This window comes from Zonotrichia albicollis, chromosome 3 (genome assembly GCF_047830755.1).
Source record: "Zonotrichia albicollis isolate bZonAlb1 chromosome 3, bZonAlb1.hap1, whole genome shotgun sequence".
NCBI classification, from domain to species: Eukaryota; Metazoa; Chordata; class Aves; order Passeriformes; family Passerellidae; genus Zonotrichia; species Zonotrichia albicollis.
In genome coordinates this window covers 32301342-32326169 of record NC_133821.1, presented here as the reverse complement: position 1 = coordinate 32326169, position 24828 = coordinate 32301342, and the positions used below count along the sequence as shown (strand labels likewise).

General features: G+C 39.0%; 1 protein-coding gene across 3 annotated transcripts in view; it reads left to right on the top strand.

The window, feature by feature from the left end:
* The window catches only part of KCNK2 (potassium two pore domain channel subfamily K member 2), a 130668-nt gene that overhangs the window by 24801 nt on the left and 81039 nt on the right, over positions 1-24828 (top strand). The gene's annotated exons all lie outside the window — the stretch shown is intronic.

Sequence of the window (24828 nt, the reverse complement as noted above, 5' to 3'; positions counted from 1 at the left end):
CATTTCAGGTCATCCCATTGGCTTTTCCTGTTTTTATAATAATAAAACTTTTCATAATAATAAAAGCTTTTCCTCCAAGCTTTTATTCTCTTTTTTATTTTCAAGTTTCAATTCTTCTGGTTTGTCTTCTTTGTCTTTATTTCCCTTTCTTCCCAGATTTTAGGGATTTCAATGGGAATCATTTTAGCAAGTTTTGGTCCTTCTCACTTCACCACATTTCATCTCAGTGCCATTGGTTGTAGTCACTCCATGTCAAGTTTTCAGGCTTTTTCAATTTCATTTTTGAATGACCATATATTTTTTCAGGAGTGTTTGTTCAACTTTGTTTCTTGATTTCAAGATTTCATTCCCTGAAAAGGAAAGAAGAGGAAGACTTTTCTTTCTGGAGTGGGGATGAAATCTTGCAATTTCAATGAGGATCAATTGGGCAAGCTTTGGTCTGTATTCCTACACTTCAGGTCTTCCCATTGGCTTTTTCTGTTTATCTGTCCTACTGTCCTATCTTTCTTTGGTTGTTTTTTTCTGTTTCCCTTTCTTTCCAGAATTTAGGGATTTCAGCTGGATTAATTTTGGCAAGTTTTGGTCCTTCTCGCTGCACCACATTTCATCCCTGAACCACTGGTTGTAGTTACGCAGTTTCAAATTTTCTGTATTTTTCAGTTTCCTTTTTGAATGACACTATGTCCTTTTTGGAGTGTTTGTTCAACTCTGTCCTCTGATTTCAATGTGGATGAATTGGTCAAGCTTTGGTACACATTCTTGGCCTTCACGTCATCCCTTTGGCTTTTCTTATTTTCATGTTGTTTCTGTTTGGTTTTTAAAATATTTCAGTTCTTCTGTTTCCCTTCTGTCTATTTCTTTGCTTTTCTTCCCTGATTTTAAGGGCTTCAAATGGAAGAATTTTGGCATGTTTTTGGCTATTTCCCAATACCCAGTTTCATCTCAGTAATTGTTGAGTAGATGTTGAACTATCTTTACATGGTGAACTAGAATGCAGAACTAGATAACTGATTAAGAATTAAATTTTAGGAAATGCTGGAATGACATACATAGCCATTCTAAATAGATGTGTCCTACTTTTGTTGATGGGTTTCCTTTGAAGTGTCAGTTTTGTGGGAAGGTCTTTTTTGTCACAACCCTTGTGTATTTATTTTATGTTTCCTATATCTGCATGGTATTTAGGAAAATTAGACCAGTTATCCAATATATTGTTCTTGAGTGCTTACTTGAGAAGCTGGAGAGATCTGTAACTTTACTGTGATCACAAATATACACTGTGTGTATGTTACACGTAGCAGTGTGATGATTAATTTGAAGCTTGGAAATTAGGAAACTGATAGAGTGATCTTTTTCTAGAAAATGACACTTTAAACAATGCTTTCATTTAAATGCCTTAATATTGAATAGTTACTATTGCAGGCAGATATTGGAAATCTGTGTTTTTATGTGGGAATTATCAGCAGGTATGTAAGTTTGGACCGCAAAGTTTTCTCAGGCCCTGAGGAAATCTCAGTCAAAATCTTAGAAAGAATTAATGCTTCAGTGCTTAGACCACATGAAACAGGAAAACCTGTTTGCAGATTTGTCAGATAAGGGACAGTAATTTGTACTGTAGTTTCTGAATTAGAGATGAGTCTTATGAGCTACTAGAAGAAGGAGGCGGGTTCAGAATATTTCCCTTACTTTTCTAAGGATTTTTTTTTGCCTTTTTCCCTCCCCAAAAATTTAGAAAATGTCTGCTTCTTCCAGTGTAATGTAAGTGGGGTTTTTTTGTAAGCAGGAATTTTCTCCTCCTGCTTGTCTTCAGTCCTCACACAAGGGTAAACACAATCTGGAGTAATAAATAGTCTTGGATTGGGTATAAAGAGCTTAGTACCTTCACAGTGGAACCCTTAGTGCTGTGCAACAGAACTCTATTTTCTGATGCAGTTCTGATGATTGCAGAGTTTGTGTCTTCTTTTGCATCACTGTCTGCTGTTCAAAACTTTTGCAAGTGAACTAGATTTTTTCTTTCTTTTGGATGTTTAGTCATGCTGAAGTGATGCCTTCCAAAATAATTAACCCTCTTAACTGAAGGGTCACTTGTCCTTGAAATAATAGAACTGTAACCTTAGACTAATTTTACTGCGTTAATGTGTGTACCACAGAGATGGATATTCAGTTTGGAGTTACTGATTAAAAGGTCCCAGCCTGCTGGTGATTTCTCCTTATTACACTTCCTTTCCTCCACTGAGTTATCAGTGATTATGTACTTTTCTCTAGATTTAGTTTAACCCTGCTTTCTCAAGCAATGTCAGAGGCTTAAGATAATTTGTTAATCATGAACATTAAAGCTGAAGAATGAGCAGTTTTACTTCTTTAGGAAGATAATGCACTCAGTCATTCCTTTTTAAATACTGAAAACAGTTTTTTCCTATGATCAGTTTTTTTCCCCCATGATTCTAGAAAGCATGGAAAACAGCTGAGGTAAGTTATACTGAAGTACCAAGATTGCTGTAGTATGCAAGTGTAGCTGTTCCACTGCTTGAGGCACCGCTATAAAATCATGACAAATGAAGAATACATTTGCAAAGTCTAAAGGAGACCCTCAGGCAGGTTGAATGTAATTACATAGCTAGAATTCAAGTAGGGCCCTAGGACCACCTGGGAAGGAATGTGTTGCTCACTGTTAGTAGGGTGCCAGGCAGGAATTGTGTTTATTTACTAGATAGAGTAACCTACAGTGCAGCCATAATTTAGAATGGTAGAGTATTAAAGAGAAAAACATACTGTGTGAGTAATTTCCAACCTAGTAATGAAGCATAATGGAATAGAGCCATCATGCTGTATTATGCAATCTGCATTTTATAGAATGTGTGAATGTAAATTCGCCTATTGGGAGAAATTGCACCAACTTAATGTTCAAAACCAAAAAGTATTTTTCAAAAGTAAAGGGAAGGAAGTAGCACCTCTGTCTTCTCTGAAATGGAAGTTTCATATAGGAGCTTGGATTAGTGGAACACGAACCTTTATCTTATGTGTGGAACTAGATCTATTAGAAAATATTGGAATATATCTCAAAAGAAAGTTGCTGCACCATAGGAATGTGGGAGTAAATACCATAAAACCCTTTAAACACTAAAAAGAAAGCATAATGCAAACAAGCCAATGGGATCAGATAGGATTTGAAGGTTGTGTGTAATGAACGTTTAATATGTGTATATCCTTAGGATTATTGATGATTTTTTGGTATTTTCATGATAGTTGTTTCCAGAAAAGACAGATTCTAAAATGAGAAACATGAAGCAAGAATAGAAATAAGGAAAAATCATAAACAGTCTAACAGCACAATATGCAACTCAACATTTTTCTCTGAGGATGTTGGAGAAGCTGAGGTAAAAGTCTTTTAGGAGAATGGAAGAAAAAAACATTTCTGGTACTTCCAAATGCCTTAGAAATAGGTACTATGTTGTAAAGTGGAGGAGAAAGAGTAAAAGACTGCTCCAGAACGGGCATTCTAATTTTTCACCTTGCAAATATTTTTTTAGAACATTCTAGATCATGCTCCAGCCAAATGAATGATGTTTTATTCCTGTAGCTTTTGTTTCATTTGCCTTCAACCCTTCTAGTTTTCTAGATTAGTTAAGGAGCTGCATCAATACATACAGCCATGCATTTGTCAGCCCCTGCAGTTGTACTTAGTTTTCAAAGATTATTTAAATTTATGTATGCTTACTATGTGTGTTTGATGTTTCTCCTGGACCTTGGTGAGAATTCCACTTGGTCAAGATCTTGAATTTGGAAGTATACCAGGTGCAGGAACAAGGGAAAGCTGAAAAATGTCTCAAAGAAGATAAATGTATCAGGATTTGGAAAAGATTGAGCAAAAAAAACAGATGGAAAGTAATTCCCAGTACTTGTCAAGTATGAAGTCAAAAAGATCTGCACTACTGACAAAGCATGTTTGAGGATTTGAGAGGCATCATGTTGAGATTAAGCAGACTTTTCATACTTTTATTTTAATATGATTGACGTAAACAAAATAGATGGTAGTTTAACATTCTTGTTTGTATAACCACTTCCCATCTAAACTAATCTGCAATTAAAAGAGTGGATTTACTTCCTATATCCACTTTTGGAAGAGAAAGGAACCATTCTCAGGTGGCAGGCAAATTGACATAACATTCAACACAGTATAATGCTGAAGTCTTCAGTATGATGTGGTAAGCCACAAAATAACATGAAGACAAATACATTTTTGGCTTCCTTCTACTGTTTTATTTATTACGTCCTTCTTTATTTTTCACTGTTGGAGAGGAAAAAGAAGTACATTATTTAAAGTAGTTGTGACCACTTTTAAGCACTTTCAAGTTTTGAGACAATACTGTCTACATGAAACATTACTGTTAATGCATAGAGTTGTCCATCTATAATTTTCTTACTTACTCAAAGAGAGCCTATCTTTCTAAAGGGAGGTCAGAGTGAGCTGGGAGAGGGATATTTTTATTGCTGCAGTATTTCCTGTAAAGATAAAATGCATGTTCAAGGTGCAATGTAATAAACTGTAGTCCAGGTTTCCACAGCACAGTTTTGCTTGGGTTTTTTTTCTGCTTCCTCTTTCATAGCCCCAAGAGTTTAGGCCAGGAGCTAAGAACTCTTTTCTGAACTATTCTGCCAGCTCATGTTGGCTAATAAAACCCAAAAAGTTTGGGAAGGATCTGTTTCTTGTTGATATAAACAATCCAAAATCTTTGGGTGAAATTGTCCAATGTGATTTTTCAGAATAAATACTGATTAAAAATTGCCTGTGACTTTTGAGTTTTGGCCTTCAAAAGCATTGCTGCATTTAGCACGCTCCTGAACCAAAATCAATGGTGTTGAAGTGTGTTGTAATGTCCTGTTTTAGACTTCCGGGTCCTGGGTCCCTTCCCAGGTGTGCCAAAACCCTCCCTTCCCCCCTCGCCCCCTTGCTGAGTGAGTCCTGTCAATCAGGCTTAACATTCCAGCAAAGGTGTCGTGTGGTTGGTCAAATTCAAAGGATGCCCCTCAGGCCCAGAGGTCATTGGCCTGTCTAGGTGTCCCTCGTCCCATGAGCCCCCGCCCCTCCCACCTGGTTGGTGGCTCACCTGTCCCCTCCCCTCCCCCTGAGCTTAGAAGGTGAAGCAGGCTAGGTGCTTGGAATTCTGTTGGAGGTTTTCCCAAGGTTCAAACCTCTGTAACCATGGAATAAACCACTGCATATAACCCTCCGGCAGCATCCCTCCTTTTTTTTCTCTGCACCTTTGCCTGAAGCCTCTTCCTAAGGTAAACGGAGTCCCTAACAAGCCTGGACTTGTTTGGTGCCCAGCTGAAACCACTGGCAAGCTAAAGGTGTCTCTGGGGTGAAGTTCCACAGAAGCTGCCTCTGGCTTAGCAGCGAGGCTCAGACTGGCCCAGGCACAATCTAACTGGTAATATTGGGATTCGTATTCCAATACAATGGTAACAGTTGTGGGACACCAGCCCACCTTCAGTGTTCAGTTTCAGGTCCAGTGCTTTGGAAGGAGATGGAGTTTGGCTTTTTTTGGCCACTGTTTATTGTTTCAAATGGTATGAGCAGGACTGAGTGGACTAAGTGGATGCTCTGTTCTCCATAAATGACTGTAGCTGAGATAGACAAAGTGCTGCCCTGCAGGTGTGTGAGGATACAGTGTAAAGCAAGGGGTTCTGGTGGTGGGAACAAGGTGTCCCAATGCACCAGCAGTGCCTGTCATGTTCCTTATAAATTCTCAGCAGGCTGAACAAAGACATTGGACCATGTGCCTGGGAGCTCTTGTACTTTGTTGTGCAGTCACCATAACTCCAGCACCCAGCCCATGTGTAGACATAAAAGCTGTTGGCTCACTAGCTCTTAAATTCTACAGTAGACTTCCACAAGCCTTTGGATTTTGTACAGTACATTTCAATAAGCTCTCCAGTCCCACAGCAACCTTCTCAAAGGTCCTGGCTCGCAGCCACAACATGCTGCCACAATCTCCCCACTCCCACAACAAACTTGAGTATGGAGCATGGGGTAGAACATGACAGGCAAAGTGTGGCTCAGGAAAAGCAAAGGAGGAGAGAAAAAAAGAAAAGGGAGAAAGAACAAAGAATATCAGCAGTCCTTAGATCCAATGTTGATCTTGCCATGCGAATGGTCCAGAGCTGGGGGTGTGAGGCAGAAGTGAAAGAGAGCAAGGGGGCCCAATCCCCTTTCTTTTGCACACCTCGTATGCAGGCCAGATAATTCATGCACTTTACTCACCTGTACAAAGCCAGCCTAGAGCCCTCCTCTAGGAAGTGAGTTGAGGGGGATGGACTGAGCAAGGTTCTCAAGATGAGCAGTCTCAGGGCAGGGCACACCACCTCTGTGGGACCCCCTCCTCCCATTACATCTTTCCTGCCACAAGGTTTGACCCAAAACACACTTATTTCTGGCTCTTTCCACAAGGTGGGTGGCCCAGACCAGTGGTGACAAGGCTGTGACACCTAGTGCTCAGTCTGTATGCTCTGGAGAAAAAGAGAGAAGAATGGAGTGCTTATCTAAGCAAACTAATCTGTGCTGTCAAAAAGAGACAGCTTTCTGCAGGGAGCTCTTCAACTCCTGCCTCTGTCAAACTGCACCAAACTGACCTTTGTACAACTCTCTAACTTTTGACTCCTGTATACTTTCTGTGCTTAAAGTAAATCAATCCCACTTCAATAAAATAGGAGAAAATTTTGGCAGAAAAAGTCTGAATTTTTTACTTTAATATTTTTCTGGATCTTTACTTTAATCTTTTTTGCTGAAATGCTGATAATTTACAGAGCATCATTAACAGTAAGCTTTTTTTCTTTATTAAGGTTTAGTGAAACCAGCATTCCGAAAGGAAAACTATATTTTAAGTCTTGAAATAAATCCATTGCATAGCAGGGACACTGCAATCTAAGTAATCAATGGTTTTTATTTTATTTTTTTAAAAAAGACTCATGTGTTCTATGTAACACTGAAAGAAGTTTTAATAATTGCAGTCTAAAATATGCTTCAACACACATCCTGCCAGTGTCTGGACTCAGAACAATAAAGACAGGCTGTTCTTACACATAAAAGCAAAATTCCTTTGCCAGTCAATAATGTTTCAAGCAGAAATCCATTTTCATGACTACATTTACTTCAGAAAAAATATGAAATTAAAAGAGAACTCAGGATGCACGAAACAGAAAAAAACATTGAATTGCCAACTAGTGAGCTTGAAACATCAAATTTTGCAAATTTCAAGTTAAAGTAAGTTTAAAAAAATCCCCAATATGTTTTTAAAAGAAAAAGAACATCGCTCCTTTGCTCCACAATGTCTAAAATGCTATAACTAATGTTGAATTAAAAGGAAGATGTTTTTACCCCTACCTAGCATACATAATAAATACCAAGGTACATGGAGTACCTCTTTTTTCCTTGATTTAAAGCTAAGACTGCAGAGCTCCTTTATTTTCCTGAAAGAATAGTCCTTTTGTAGCAGACAACTTCACATTTTGTGGCCACAAAGTTGAATTTCCAGGCAGCTTTCTTCTTTTAAGTGTGGAGTCACATCTTCAAGTCTGGCTTAGGAAACGGATCTACAAGCAAGTGATAATGGCAAAAGTCTGCTTTGAAGTCTGCTTCCAGCAGGCAGGAAACTGTGCTCTGGAAATGTGTTCTCTGTGTAGGGCTGTGCTCTAGAAGTGTGTTGTCTATGTGTTCAAATGTGAGGCCACAGGGCTGGTAAATCTCTAGTGCCAGAGAGTGTAAACAGTAAAACTGTGTCCATGTAAAATTGGTTCATATGCTCTGCCTGTTTTCAGTAAAAAGTAGGATATTTTAAGTTTTGATTTTAAACAAATTATTTAATGCATTTATAGACCCACAAACATTACTTTCCAACTAATGGAAACTCCTTTGAAATGTGCTAAAATTTGTCACAAAGAATCAAATGTTGGTTTCATTGCTACAGGGAATTTGTGTTTTGAAACAATACCCAAAATGATTCTGATGCCTGGAAATTAGATATATGTTAATAAAATGTTATCAAAACCTGGAGGTTTGGGTTGGGGTCTAATTAAAGACTATTATCATCATTTGGAATGTCCTTGATAAAGGGATTTGCTGGGACATCAGTAGATCCCACACAACTTGTTTAAACATTAACCTGACTCTGTCAGATGAAGAATGCCTATTGCTGGTTACATGTAACAAAACCCCCATAATTTCCATTTAATTTTGAGCTTGGCTATGAAGCAATTTAAAAGCCCCAAATATATCCTAACATCTCTTTTCATCTTGATTAAGTTTTTGTCCTAATCTTGGACTCTTCACAAGTTAAAACAGTCACCTATTTAAAAGCTTGATGGCTAAACTAGGAAAGTATTTTATTTACTTTGGAATCAGAATTCAGATTAAAATATAATGTTTTTTACTGATGGCATGTGGTGAGAAGAGAAGCCCAGAGAAGAACAACATTTTTTCCACAAAATAAATTGGTAGTTTTAGTTGTTGTTGTTGTACGGGGACAATGTATTGGACGCAAATAGATCAGCTGCAAAACAACTTAGGGAAGCTCATATGTTAATCTTGTATGTTTATACTAAAAAAATGGTATGTGTAGGTTATTAAAGAGAAATATTATTTTGTCTCATTCTCTCCCTCACAGATTTGAAGTAATATATGCTGTATCATATTATAAACTGTCTGTTAATACCAGAAAAAAAAAATTTTTCTTAACAATCATTTGAATAATGGAGTGTTGCTAGCTGAACTGATCGTTTGAAAATTCATTGAGTTGCACAGTAATCACCAAATCTCCAGTTTTATTATCCTTTATGTCACTGAAAAATGCTTGCTGTTGTGTTGTTCTCTTTTCATTTTCATGATGCTCCAAACCAGAAATGTATCACTGTCTAAAAGGTTGTTGGTAGCTAATAAAGACAAGTGAAAGGTCAAATCTCTTGCAAAGTGGTGAAATTAATAACTTATATCTAAATAGAAACTACATTGCATGACCAGAGATATAGACTATATGGGTTGTAGTATGGTTTATAAAATTAAGAATGTTATCATTAGGGATGCTTGGAACTATAGCATTCATGAATAAGGCAAAATTCCCACTGACTTGGCTTTAGATGTGTGCTGGATTCTTGGTTGGTTGAGTTTTAGATTTCGTCTGCTCTAATATCTCCTTCATTTGTTCCCACTCTGAACAAATACACGTACAAAACAAAAACTCCTCACTGGGAGATGTGCCTACATAATGATTTTGTCTTGCTAATATTGCAATTATTCCCTCAAATAGATTTTTCAATTTTCCCACCTCCCATTTGCTTTATATTTGCTCACAAAACAATTTATCATAATGTGAGCACTCATGTACACAAGGGAAAGTTGGTAGAATGGTAAAGCAAGTGTTGGGTTGGAAACCACACTTGGTTTCCTTAGGCTTGTAACGCTACCTCTAAAGAACTCTCTGGAGGCTGCTGCAGGATCCCTTCAAAATCTTGTTCTGCCCCTGTTCCTTGGTTGACAAGGATACATTCAGGGAAGGTAGAACCACCCCTGAAGTGGCAGGAGGGATGCAGGGACTGTAGCAGAGGTTGTGCAGGTTGATCTTTGTCACACAGAAGACGAGCTCAGATCATATCCCCAGCCATAAACACATGGCTTGAAGTTGTGCAGCCTCAATAGCTCTGAGGGTTGAATCTTCACCCCCTTTGGGAGAGCTCTCATGAGTCAATGAGAGACTGGCAACTGCTTGTACCTGTGAACCCATCCATGGGGCAGAACAGATCTGCTGTCACTCCAGTGTTCCTTTCATGTGAACAAGGCAGAGCCCTGAACTCATGGTCACATATTTGTATGAGATTATATTTGCTTATTGCAACACCACAGCTGTCCAAACTGCCTCTGGCCAGCTCTCCAGAAGAAAGGCAGGCAGATCAGCAGGGTCCATCTGTAACGTGCATGTTACTGGCTGAGCCTTGTGTATGTAGTCTGATCTCTCCCAGAATAAGTATTTGCTTCTGAAGAAGTCTAGGCAGGCAGAAATGAAACACTGGAGCTGAGTGCAATATTTTGAAAATCACTATTAATTTATATTACAAAATTTTTGCAAAGATGTACTTCCAGAGTAACTTTGGCTACTACAAAGAACAAAATAGAGTTTGCAGATTTAGAGAGGTGATTCTGTCCCTCAACTACTCTCAGCTGAGACCCCACCTGGAGTGTTGCACCCAGCTCTGGGGTCCCCAGCACAGGAAGGACGTGGTCCTTCCTGTTGGAGCAAGTCCAGAGGAGGCCACCAAGATGATAAGAGGGATGGGGCATCTGCAAGGAAAGTCTGAGAGAACTTGGTTTTTTCAGCCTGGAAAAGGCTTTGGAGTGACCTGATTACAACCTGCACCTGAAGGGCACCCACAAGAAAGATGGACAGAGTCTTTTTACAGCAGTATGTAGAGACAGGAGAGGGGGGAATGGCTTCAAACTGAGAGAGAATAGGTTTAGATTAGATGATAGGAAGAAATTCTTTACTATGAGGGTGGTGAGGCTTTGGAACAGGCTGCCCAGAGAAGCTGTGGATGCCCTGTCCCTGGAAGTGTTCAAGGCCAGGCTGGATGGGGCTCTGAGCAGCCTGGTCTAGTGGAAGGTGTCCTGACCATGGCAGGGGGCTTGGAACTATGTGGTCTTTAAGGTCCCTTCCAATGCAAACTATTCTATGATTCTATGAAGTGAATTCTACAACTACTAAACTTTTTCTGAGGCCTTTTGTAGGATGCTCTGGTGCTTCAGATAAGACATTGACTACTTAAAAATGTCGTCGTAATAATTTTAAGGAATTTTGAAAGCCATTAGTCATGAAGAGTACAAAAACCCCACAATTGCATATATAATCTGAAGTGGAAAGGAGTATATATAGAAATAATATGGTGAAGAATGATAAGAATTCTCACAGTTTTGCCACAATTGGGTATCTTCACACCATCAGCAAACAAGGGCAGGACATTCAGGAGATATCACATGCTACTGCTTCCGTTGTTCTTTGTATGTACTGCTTGTAGTTGAGTCCTTTTTGAGCCTGTGAAGTTGCTACCTGAAGGGACAGCTGTGGCTTTACAGTGGTTCTGTGAGTTACTGAGAAAAGGCCACTCTCAGCCTGTGAAATAAAGGCCACAAAACCAAAGGAGAAATATTTATCCTTTTCAAGGTGGGGCAGAATTATTGCCTTTGCCAAAGTGTATGATACAATAGTAAAATTAATTGTAAAACACACTTGAGATCAGTGCTGAAGCTCAGTGAAACCAGTATTTCACTGCAGATGCTTAACAAGACAGTTCTGGGCTCTGCACATGATGCCATTTGCCTGTACAGCAAGTGTTCTGGGAATCTTGCTTACAACTGCTGCAAGAGCATTGGTTCTTTTGCTGAATGAATACAGCCTGATATTTAAAATCCAAAAGAAGGTGACAAATAACCTCTGCCTTTTTGCCAAAGGTAATAAAAGATTAATTTAAGGAAAAAGGAATTTGTAGCAATCAGTACATTTCTGGTATTCATCAACAATACATGATATATTAAAAAATGCATCTGAAAACCCTATTTTTTATATGAATAAGAAGAAAAAACTGTTTTAGCATAAGTAAAATCCTCAGTGAGAAGAAACCATATGTTATCCACTTTGCAAAATACACATCTTTGGTCTTTTATGTGCTTCATTCCATTAATCTTGCCTTTATGCAGCCTGTAAGGAGGCTGGGATACTTGTATTCAAGAATCTAATTCAAGTTTCTATTCAACTGAGATGAGTATCCAGCTGAAGGGGACAGCCCCATGAAAAGCTCACCCAGACTGCTATTGTGTGATAAAAAGAAGGCACACAGATGAGGAATGAAGTCCTGTATAGAAGTCTTCTATAAGTTACAGATGCTACTGCTTCCACAGAAAGCTGAACCCTTGTGCAAGGACGAGAACATCCCCTTCACAAGAATAAAGGCATGGAGTAGGGTGGCTTAAAAGATTGTATTTAAAACAGGTGGTTCTAAAATGTCTCTCATTAGAGATATAGTGACAGGAAAGGAAAATGCTTCTATATCTGGGAAATGTTCTCTTCAACAAGCTTTGCTAAAGTATTTGGGATTCCTAGAAAAAACTCTCCAGAAATTCTGGGTTGAGGTGTGGGTGGAGAACAGCTTCTCCACAAAAACTCAAGTGTATTCAAAGGTATAAGCAGACAGAACTGTGGATGCCTCCAGCTGTATGACTGGAGAGTGTTGCAAAGCAGCCTCTATGACAGATCTCCAGGCAAAAAAATCACCAGCTCTTCAGTAGAGAAGAACTTAACCTTCCTTGCAGAAGTTATGAATGGGGGGAAAAGTCTATTGTTTTCTTTGCTTAACTCTCAAATATTCTTTCAAAATACTACAGCTAGGTAGGCTTTTATCTGGGAACCTCTGTTTTGGTTTCTCAAAAATGTATTTACTGATCTATTGGGCACTATGCACTTTTAAGCTAACATTAAAATGGGCATCAGAAATCTGTTTCCTATAATCTGTGGGAAAAACGATGGGATGGGAACTTTGCTTTTACTGAGCATATTCAATCTTTCAGAGAGCCTTAGCCGTGCACAGTTTTTCTGCATGGATGCAATTATACCCTGTACTTTAGCTATGGGTGTCTATTTGCATCTCTGCAGAGACAGCACCTAGGGATTCACGACACTCATGAAAGATCAATGCCCTCATCTAGGTTGGTGGCAGACTGAGCAAGGCATCAGGAATGAACATCTGGCAGAGTGGGAACAAGGCTCTGCTTCTATTCTTTGCTGCCTTGAGTTGGAGATGGTGAGAAGTTTTTTTGAGGTGTATTAAAATGTCTTTGATGGCAGAAGCCAGTTCTTCAAGGAAAAAGACTTTGCTCACAGAAACACATCCTACACTTCAGCTCCACCTTGGAGATAATAGGGCAAGACTTGATACTGCCAGGCCAGCTAAGGTGCTGGATCAAGCAGAGTAAAACTGTCTCCTGACTGCTCAATATTCCAGGTGAGGGCCCTGACCTGCAGTAATCCATCTTCTGACCACCTGACTACCTGTGCAGTCAGTGCACACACTTCCTTCTTACTTTAGTGCCAGCAGTTGCCTTCCTTTTTTTACCCACTGCATCAGCATTGGCCTCTGATGCCCTTTGATGAAAGAAGAAAAGGGTATTATTTATCCAAAGTGAGAAAAATAACTCTTAACAGCAGAGAAAATGAAGATGGAAAAGTCCTGAAAAGAAAATATTTAGATAACCAAGCAACTTGCAGTCAGCCCATACCCACTTTCCTGATTTATTTTCCTTGCTCCATCCATAAACATCTATTTTGTCCCCTGTGGCTGCCCCAGAAAGGGTTTTCCTTCTATTCCCAATGATTTTTTTTCCATTTTCACATAGGACAAAGCACAACCTCTTCTGTAGTTTACAAGCACGTACTATAAACAGAAATGTATTGTAGCAGAAAGTAACCTTGCTAACATATGCAAATAGCAGAGAAGAATGTGAGGATGAGATTAGAAAGGGTAAAAATGTTTAGTAATATGAAGAAGTAGCAAAAGCAGAAAAAGGGTGCTCCCACTGTATTTTAAATCTGTCTTTAAATTATTTACTTGGCACTTTGACAGCTCACAATTTAAATTATTTCATTCATCTTAATATTTAATCACGGTTTTTAATTATACTAGTAACTTGAGGCTACTTTTAAATTCAGCAATAGCTTCATCTTCTATTAATCAGTGGCACATACCCTTGGCCTTGACACTTACTTGCTGTGAGTGTTTCAGCTTTGGTAGAACATGCAGTTCAGGACACTGTTATTGCATCTTAAAGCTCAAATCTTCTTAAATTATCAGTACAGCATTTAACCCTGATGATAATAATTTAGCATAAAAATGTTCAGTCTTCACTGTAGTTCTCAATGTTACTGTTGCTAAAATTGCAGAAGATCAGAGAACAAGTAATTATAACAAAATCTTACTCCAAAAAATATTCTTCCAGATGATTTTTCTTCTCAGTCTGGAGAAGAGACAGTCTGGTACCTGAGAGCTGTGGGCTGCAAGAATGTTACATCTCTATGTGTGGCTGGCAGGGTTTGGGATGAAGGACTTGGGGGTTTTTTTGAGCTGCATGCCAGATGAACTCCCTTGCTGGGGTTATAGCTCTCGTGTGGCCTTGGGCTGCATTGGTTTGGAGGCTGCTGGGGAACAGGGGCCATCCAGCCCAAACCCACCAGGGAACACTAAAAGATCTGGGGCTTGCTGAGCTATGTCTCTCCCCACAGCTCTCTGACGTCTGTGTGGTTCTGTGATGACCAGGGAATGTGATTTATGGGTTCAAGAACGTTGACCATCTTTCCCCTGAGCCTCTGAGACCAAACTCTTGTTTTTGCAGGCAGCACGTCAGATAAATATTTTTCCTATAAATTGGCCACCCTCTATTTTACAATGTTAAGTTTTTGTTCTAATCCTCCTTATTGAGAGATTGCTCCAAAAGTTGGCTCTTCTCTTGCTTTTTTGTGATTCCCAGCCAAAATTTATTCACAGAATAAATTCCAGTTTTGTTGCCAACATGGTTCCTTAGCTCAAAAAAGACTCTGATTGATCTACACACAGCAATCAAAGCCTTCTCAGGGTTCATTTTGCCAGACTAAGTGAGCTGAGCTCTTCCAGTTTCTTTTGACATGATTCATCTAGAAATCTTTACTGTTCCTCTTTGGATTAATTTTTGTGGATCACAAATGATTAGAATTAAGTGCATTTTCCCTCTGACACTTCACCAGGGCTGGCACACAGCACTCTGAAAGCACTTGCTGGCCAAACCTCACCTCCTATGTACTGTTGATACTAACAAAAATAATCAGTATGAGCAAAAGGGTGGATTTAACAGAACCTCTAATAAAATTGGTTAAATCAGGCTACAAGGGCTGAGATTATTATGTGGCATATCTTTGTATTTATACAGTGGCAACACGAGGATCAGGAACCAGGACGCAGTGGCCCACATGGGCAGTGCTATTTGTAGGTCATCTGAAAGCATCAGTACCACAAATGTGTGATGTCTGGTGGCTTTTTGCTCAGGGAGCTGGCCACTTTGGGTTCTATTCACAATGTACTGAGTCTCCCCATCCACTTATTGGAGACTGACTGCCTGTAAAAATTTCTTTCCTGCCACCTGTAGCACAAAGATTATCTTAGACTCAGGCTGAAGCAAGGATTTAAGCTCAGCTAGACCCTGAATAGTCTAAGTCAGAAGTGTAACATTCCCTGCGCAATGTGTTGCTTTGAACCAGAACAGATCAACACCAAGAGGAAAAAGAGAAGCATCAGCTTCCATTTCTTCCAAGCTCCAGTGTTAAATATTCTGCTAAATATTTGTTAGTTTACCTGTTAACCACTAGAAAGGTTCATCAGGGTTATAAGATCCAACCCAGGCACTTGCAGTAATTATGACTAAGAGCACGCTATGGTATCTGAAGAAGAAGCAGGAAAAATAACATACATTTGGTGTCAGAACAGCAAAAGAAAATGTGAGGGATGAAGGAGTTGGAATAGCAAGTAATGACTATAGCTATTGCCTCTGGGTTTTTTATGAGATTGATCAGACAGGGATTAAAGAAGTGGGTTTTGCCCTTCAAAAAGAAAAGTTTCTAAAGAGTGAGGTGGGAAAAAGCTAGCTACTCTTCTTTTTCCATTAACCTCAGGCCAGAGGCAGTGGATCTAATTTAATAACCTACAATTAAAGAAGAGCAGTCTAATTACCAGTTTGTGATAAAAAAGCATGTCAGGAGAATCACACTCTTTGAAAGAATGAAACTCTGAGAGGATTAATTGCAAGTGAAATACCCCAAAGAGAAATTTATTTAATATTGTAAAAAACCCCCTGAATTTTGCTGTTTATGGGATCCTAATTTAGAGATCAGATTGTAGTAGGATGATCAAAATTGAGAGAGAAATATGGAATGAGATTCTGACTCACATTTAGAAGCAGCTGTGTTAGTAGTGCCAGTCTGGAGAACACTTTTCCATGAGAATGCAAGTTTTGGAAAGAAAACAGGTGATGCTACAGAAGATAAAGCTGACAAATCTTAGTTAAAAAAAAGGGTTGACAAAATAATTAAAAACCTCTTCAACGATTAACTTCTCATATGGAGCAAATTTCTAAGAAGTAATGTGAAAGTTTCAACTTGTCAGAACAAATGGGAACAAAGCAATGCCCAGCCTTTGATCAAGCTACTATTTTGCAAGAAACAAAGCTATCTATGGGAAGCTGTACCTAAAAGGAAAATAAGTAAAAGTATTCTGCACAGCAAAGAAGCTTTTCCCATGGAGATTGCTTAGACTGAGCTCTATATAAGATGACTGAAATATGCCCTTGAACATGAGTGGTATTGTTGCTTACAAACTGGATATTGATACTCAGATCAATATGAAACTTTGAATCAATTTGGATACAGAGAAAAATGCCCAGGTTGTACAGTGACAAAGTCAGTTCAATAACAGCTGTATACAAACTAAATGTAATTTCAAGGCCGTGAAAACAGAATTTTACTTATTGAGAAAGATAGAAGCTGAAATATGTGTGGTGCTTCTTCTCCTAGGGAGAATGTATAAGCTAGAAAGCCAGAGGAATCTGGAGATAGAAAGAAAAACAGATTAGAAAACTCTGAAATAAATTGCGATATAGGCAGCAAAGGAAAAATTAGGAGGGAAATTTCACATACACACAGACAAAAAAGAAAATTAAAATTGTCATTATGGTTGCAAAAGAACACTGAGAAAAATGTAGAATGGAAATTGTAAATATTTAAAGATGTGCATGATGAAAGAAATTTTCTATCCATGATGATGATATCCTTTATATGTTTTGGAGATATTAGAAACAAATGTCTGTTGCAAAGGAAAAAAATGGCTCAGTTCTCTCAGAGAACTGAAATGAGAGAACATTTACACACAAAGAGATAAACCCCAGGCTGTCAAAGGAAATTCCTTATATAGTGCTCTCAAGTCGCTGTTTTCCAGATCCCCTTGATAAAAATGGACATAACAGTACTTTTTCACCTCAAAGAATTACTGAAACAGAGACCACTTCACAATGTTTAGCATATATATTCTATTGTAATGAGGCCAGTGCACACATCTTACTACCTAAACTTGGTAGTCTGTACTAGGGAGAAAACTTATATTAAGGAATAAATTAATAACTCACTTTGAATAATTGGCATTCTAATTTAATATGTGACTGTGTTTTGGCTTGATTCATACACTGATTTTAAAAATGAAGGGTAAATGGTTTCTGTCATAGTTCTGCTTTATCCAAACCCAAGATGCATACACTTTTTTCAGGCACAGTTTATATTAGTGTTTGCTTTTTGTACTTTCCCGCAGTGAGTATTTTCTAAGACCTGTGCTTTGCTGAACATCCATGGAAACTTCTTCAGTGGGCAGGCTACTCCTGTGCGTGTGTGAGTGCTTCCCGTTTCCTGATGCTCAGAAGCAGGTGCAGGCTGACTGGCACTGCTGTACTGGGGCAAGACCCAGGGGTGCACTCATGCTTTGTCCCTGAATCCTGCGGACCCAGCTCCCATGGCAAGGGAAGCCCAGGCCCAGCTGGAAGATGAGCCACAGCACGCTGCAGCTGGGCGTTGGTCTGCAGGATCTGTGCAGCAGGACCCTGGGGCGTGCCAAGGCATGCAGGGCAGCCTCAGCACAGGCTCTGACACTCAGAATGTGAGAAACGACTGCTCCAGCTTTCCAGGCTTCCTTTGAAGTCGATGGGAACTCGCCTGAGTAAGGTACACATGAAAATGGAATAGAAGTGTACGGTTTTGGCCTGTTAGGACATGGGTGTCAATAGAAAATGCTTCATTGCTGAAATCATAAGCAGCTTGCTAAATATTTGGGGCTTAAGAATACTCCACCCAATGGCTTGCTGATTAGAATGTTCACAGGGAGGTGAGCGTAGATCTCCTCTCCTGTCTCCTGAGTGGATATTTCAGCCACTGACTTGCACTAAGTGGTGATTTTGTTCTCTCCCTTTTTCCTCCATTTCTTTCCATTTTTTACTCTGTCCTTGTTAAGCACTTAAAAAAAGCCCACCAAAACAACACCTGGAATCTGAGGTGTGGACACTTCCTCCCTTAAATCCCAAAGCCTGACAGGGTTTAGTGCCTTCCTTTCCTTGGTGTTGCTCGGTGCAACACCATGAAAATGGAATAGAAGTGTACGGTTTTGGCCTGTTAGGACATGGGTGTCAATAGAAAATGCTTCATTGCTGAAATCATAAGCAGCTTGCTAAATATTTGGGGCTTAAGAATACTCCACCCAATGGCTTGCTGATTAGAATGTTCACAGGGAGGTGAGCGTAGATCTCCTCTCCTGTCTCCTGAGTGGATATTTCAGCCACTGACTTGCACTAAGTGGTGATTTTGTTCTCTCCCTTTTTCCTCCATTTCTTTCCATTTTTTACTCTGTCCTTGTTAAGCACTTAAAAAAAGCCCACCAAAACAACACCTGGAATCTGAGGTGTGGACACTTCCTCCCTTAAATCCCAAAGCCTGACAGGGTTTAGTGCCTTCCTTTCCTTGGTGTTGCTCGGTGCCTAGCTGCTAGCAGTTCCTGGAAGACCACTGTGAGTTCCTCTTGTGGGTGACTGACTTTCCCCACACAGGGCACACAGGAACTCAGGACCTTTGGTCTGCATCTGCTGTGTTTAACTAAAACTAAATGCATCAGTGCAGAGCATGGTGACTCTTAAATTACTGTGTTGACTAAGCCCGAAGCCCAGAAGAGCTGAAGTGAAATCACAAGAGATAATGACCATAAGAGAGAGATAATGATGGCTGATTTTATTTTAGTGATGTAAATAAAACATGCTGCATCAACACACAGTAACTGATGAGATGTGAGTCTGGACTGGAAGAAAGACAGGGTCAGTTACCCTTGTCCTCCCTTATTGAAGGCAACTAGACCATGTAATTCTTTTCACAAGCTGGTGACCCTCCAGCCTGACATTATACATTCTCTATAAGTAAAAACTAGAGCTTATAGCTCGGGTGTAAGTGCAGTTACATGTAGATAAATATCTAGGTAAAACAGATGTCTTGTATGTGTAAGTGGTATATTGAGCATGCATTGCAGTTAAGACATCAGTAATTGTTACATGCAGCTTCAGTGTTACTTACTTTGAGAGAAACACGGCTGGCTTGGACTCTTGAAGTCTAAGTCGTGTTTTTCCATATATAGCTTCCTGTTAAATATTCTGCACAGCAGCCACTATGCTTAGGTTCTTCCCTAAGTGGTCATTTTGAATGGCAAGCGGTTCAGCACTTATTGACAGGTTGCTTTCTTGTTTAAAAATAGAAAAATGTGTGGATCCTTGTACACAGCAGGTAGCCAAGCAATAACAAAAGTGATTGATGATAAAAAGCTTGCTTTCTACTCTCCTGTCATCAACAACCTATTGGGATCAAGAGAACACTAGGATAGAAATTAATCTTCCTTGAGTTATTCTAAACAGTCAACTGATAGGAGATTTCTTTGATCTCATTCAATTGAAATTGATTAATTCTGTTAATTACTCTGTTTGAACTGAGTTAGCAGGAATTTTCTGCGTGTTGCAGCATCCTTGATGGTTTGCCTTCTTGCATGTCAAACAAGAAAACTTGGTAAAGAATGTGAAAGCAGACAATGTCAACCTAGTGTTTGCTGACTTGGACTGATAATGACTAGCAGTGTTAATATCTGTAGAAATGATCAGATGTAATTTGTTCCTGTTCTTTGATTTTTTACTAAAACTGTCATTCTTTAAAATACATAAACAGTCCTTGGGGCAGGAACTCATGAATTCTTCTGCTAAGGAAATGCATAATCACTAAGGTAGGAATATTTTCTCTCTTTCTCCCTCTGTCCATTTCATACCTCATGAATCTTTAATCCTATAGGAAGAACTGGGATTACATTAGAGTTCTTTAATTCCTGCTGAACTATGGGATTGTTGTAAATCTAGGGCGTTCCCCCAAGTTTTATGCCATCTCCTTATTCCTGATGCCTGCTGGGAAGGTTCAGATTAACATTAATAGTGCAGGACTAACCTCTTACCTGGAATATTTTTTTTTTTTTCTGGTTATCAAACTGAATCTTATGAGCTAGAGGAGATATTTGGAGTGCTTGGAAATGTACAAATAGACTGATATACACTGAAGGATTTGCCACATACCGAGGACACGGCTGCTTCAGGTTTGTCAGCCGTCCTGAAATCTGTTTTTTCTCTATCTAGCCTTCAGCCAAAAAGAAAACTAATTCATTGTGCTAAAATGTTATTATTAAAAAAATTATCAGTGAGTATTTCTGGAGAGAGGTATGAGAAATGAAACAATAAAACATGTTGTAGGTACATCTTATTCTAGCTAAGCTTCAAAGTGGTTTGTCTTTCCCATGTAGCTAGAAGGGACTTGAGCCAAAATAACTTCCAAAATACTTGCCACAGCTCTCTGGTGCTGGGATCCAGTTCTCTTGCATCCTGCCTGATACAGGTTAGTGTCTGCTCTGTATCTGTAAAGATGCCTTTGGAGTGCCTTTCTGTGACACTGTAGCTCAGCTGGAAGTCAGCAGCTAATTGACTCTGAAGAAACTCTTTATGCAATAGGAAGGCAAAACATCCTGATAAGCTCAGTACTTGCTGATGTAAGTAAGCAAACAGGTAAACAGGTCATTTACCTGTTTTCAGTAAAATTCTTTCTGCTGATGGCAAGGGAGGTGAAACTTGCTAAGCGCCCATGTGAGTGTATTGCTATTTATAAAACTCAAGTGTAAAACCTCTTGTGCACAAACATGTAAGTGAACACAACAAATATAGCTCAGTAATATTTCCTAGAGATCAGATAAAATCACAGGGCAGTGCTCTGGAGTCCAGTAAAGCACTAGGATCAGTGATCTCTGAGTGTGACTTGCTTGAACTGGGCTTACTTGAACACTGGAATGATAGGCTCTGTACAGGAAGGTTAAAGATATGGATTTAAATGCCTTCATGCAGAAGAAATGCCTTTATGCAGAAGAAATAATTAGAGTTCTTTTTGCTTATCCTGAGAAAGTCTTGCAATCACTGCACTATTATGTAAAATCTGGAGACTTCTCTTCTGTGTGTTTTCAAAGAAAGCAGTAACCATATCTATTGTTTGCATATAGTTTGTTCTGCTTGCCTTCCAAACAAGCCAAGTGAAGAGCTATTTTCTGGATCAATTGGGCATAAGAATTGGGCATGATGCTGAGCAGCATGGTGGGAAGTGTGTTTGTGTCCAGAAGCAGAAAGCTTGTTCAAGAACACCAGTGGTGAAAACTGAGCCACACAGAAATGAAAATAAATTGCTTTCTTCGGGGATCGCTATTTTGCTTCTAGACACCTCTGTCCACATCAGATGTTACATCTTTCACCTGCAAAATGACATAAAACCTCCCAAAGCAGCTGACAAAAAGCTAACTCCAGGGCTGGAGGCAACACTTACATGCAATGGAAGTACCATAATTAAGGGAGTTTGCCATGTTGAGGAGTCAGGGCTCCCAGTTTGAGTGTGCTACTGGGAAGATCATTCCTGCCCTGCCATCAGAAGCTGGAAATACTTTTTTTGTTATGTTGCACAATCCTTTCCATGCAGGAACTGCCTCTGAATTCCCACACAGCTCCTTGTGTGGGGTTCTGCTCTGATGTACAGCAGATATATCCGAAATCCATCACGTGTGGATTGTATGTATTTTTATGGATTTGCTAGCAGGATGAAGGACCTGCTCCCTGTGACCCTGCAAGTTAGGAATAAGGGATGGGGTTTTTTCCCCCACAAATCTACTTTACTAGTTATAATATTGTGATCAGAGTTCACTTTTCAAAATATTCTAGGCAATTTTTATGAGTTAGTAAAATCACCAGATCTCCTCTCTAAAATAAAGAAATTGCCAATAAGTCCCCAAGAATCTGGTGCAAATAGTCAGCCTGAGGCTTCTTTACTCACTGCTTTTGTTGTATGTCTTTCATTGAGATACTCTTACTGGATAAAGCCTTAGGTAAATTTTTTGAGTCATAATCCCCTTAATATCTGAAGCTGTTATGGGAGAGAACATGAAAAGCTAAGAAAGCAATAATTTCAGAAATTGGTTTCTTTATGGATTTTCTATTAACTTTTCCCTGGCAATCATGCTCATTAATTTGGTATACTCCCATTTTTAATACACAACACACACAAAATCACAGAAAGTTTATATAAATTGTTATAGGGGGTCACTTGCGCTGTTTTTGTTGCCAATATAAATAATTTAGAAAAATAATTATTTTTATTGAAGAGTACATTTTACACTAACATAATGATTTTTTTACAATTTTACTCACCCTTTTTTGTGATGAGGCAATTAATCTTTTTGGGCAAATGATTACAAAAATATTAATCTGCTGAGGATTTTAGAAATAGAACAGCTTTTATGTCCAGGCTGCTAAAATGTAATGGAAATTTCATAATATTAATTTTAGCTGTTTTATGTGAAGGGATCATACAAAATAACTTTCTCACCAGGCCAAGCCCTAAGCGCATCTGGTTCTGTTTGGTGCCTGGGGTATTACATCTGGGGTATATTTATATTTGCTGTGCAAAGAGGAAAATATGGGCCAGTCTTGCCCTGTATTTTCTACCTATATTTTCCTTGGAGCCAGAGTCCAACTTTTAATGTTCCCTCTACCAAGAGAAAATAAAACATAAGACTGTACAAGCCCATGGCTGAGTTTCTTTGCATGCTTAACATCAGTGGCGGGACACAATAGAAACACCTTTCTTCCAGCAAAAGTACGGGGATTAGAAGCCACTTCAAAGCTGAAGAGGTGAGCATGAGTAGCCTGTTCTCCTGCCAGCACAGTCCATAACTGCCAGTCAAAGATTAAACCACTAAGCCCTCAAGTTCAAGATCACACTTTAAAGAAAATAGAAGGAAGTGCCTTCAAGGATGGAAGTGCTGAGCAATGCCAATGCATGATGCATCTGAATGGCAGGAATTTATGTTTCTTGCTGCCCAAATACCTTATGAGAACTAGGCTCTGCTCACCCAGCTTTCTGCCTGTATGGTGTTAGTGACATCTTTGTCACAGCAGAAAGAACAAGCACTAGAACAATCTACTGAATTAAAAAAATAAAAAAAGAAAGAAAAGACTACCAAAAGTTATCTTTCTTTAAAAAATTGTAGCATCCTTTCCAGACATACCTCTATGTAGCTGAACATAGAGTTTGCCAAAAAATATTCTCTTGTGCATATTTGAAAATAATTCATGGATTTCATTACACTTTTATGCTTTTATGGCTAAAGCCAGATAGAGTAGAGTCTGGTGGTTTTAAAACATAGATACCTAATGTTCTCCTTTTTCATCACCTCATTTGTATTCTTTATTTCTGCTAGCAAGTTCTTTCATTAGCCCTGCATGATACTTATTTAGTATTGCCAAGGCTATTTTCTCTTGTTTTCTCTTTGTCTGTTTTGTTTTGTTTCTTCCAAATTTGATTTGTGAATTACTCGAAAAGAAAAGCACTAATGCTATTTTAGGTGATTTCCAGTGTCCCCTGTCTGTATTTTATTTTATTTTCAGATTGCTGTGTCATAACTCTGTGCCACTAATTCTAGAGTTCCCTAAAATGTGGATATAGTACTTTACAAATACAAAAAGTCCTCCTCTCCTCAAGGCATGATTTAAAAGTAAGCTTACTGACTCAAGAAAAATCCCCTTTAGAGTCAGCACAAACTTTGGCAATTCTCATCAGGCCTGAGGTGTGCAGTCATACATATGTTTTTTTCTTTCAAAATATTCCCTGCTCTTTTCCAGTCCGCAAAGACAATATGAAGATTAGGTTTCCATCTCATCTCATCCAGTAGCACCATGAAAATCAGTTGCATGGTTGGTACTATTGGGTGTGGACAGACAGATATGAAATCTAGATATTCCCATTGTCAGCCTCCTTATTTGAAGAGACCACAATGGCAAAAATGGAAAACAAATTACAAACCAGTAATTTTGCAGAACATTTTGGTGATTACAGAAAAGCATTTTATAATCATCCCAAGGCACTACTAGCTGTCCATCAAGGACATCAGTAATTCAAAGCAGTCGTAAGATTTTTCTGTGCATAAATAATCCATAATAATGGTGACATACGGCAATTCCCATTTATCATTGATGAAAATGGCACTGAAAGTTAGTTATAATCATTGCTTCTGAAGCACTCCAAGCATAATAGATTTGTCGAAACAAATATGAAAAAAAACCAGTGGCAGAACATGTGATAAATAAATCCCATTAGGTCTGATAATACGATACAGGCAGGGAGGAAACCCACTGGGAGATTTGCAAGTCAGTAAAGAAAAATACACATTCACAATATTAATTACAACAGTCAGTGCTTTACAGGTTCTGAAACAACTTCCCTCTTGCTGCAAGTGGATAGATAGATAAGGCTTGCTAGCAATGGAAAGAATTAGAACATAATTAAGACTGACAACTCATCTGTATAAAAATAGATGAGCACATGTAAACATTTTTTCTAGTAATTGATGAGGTGAGAAACAATGGCTTTTCTGCTGAATAAATAATTTGTCACACTGTAGGACAGACACTCCTGTAGGTGTAATAACTTGTTAGTGAGGTAGAACTCATTAATATTGGGTGGTGCAGTCGACACGCTGGAGGGAAGGGATGCCATCCAGAGGGACCCTGACATGCTCGGGAGGTGTCATGCAACATGAGCTGGAAATGTGCATCACAGCCCAGAAAGCCAA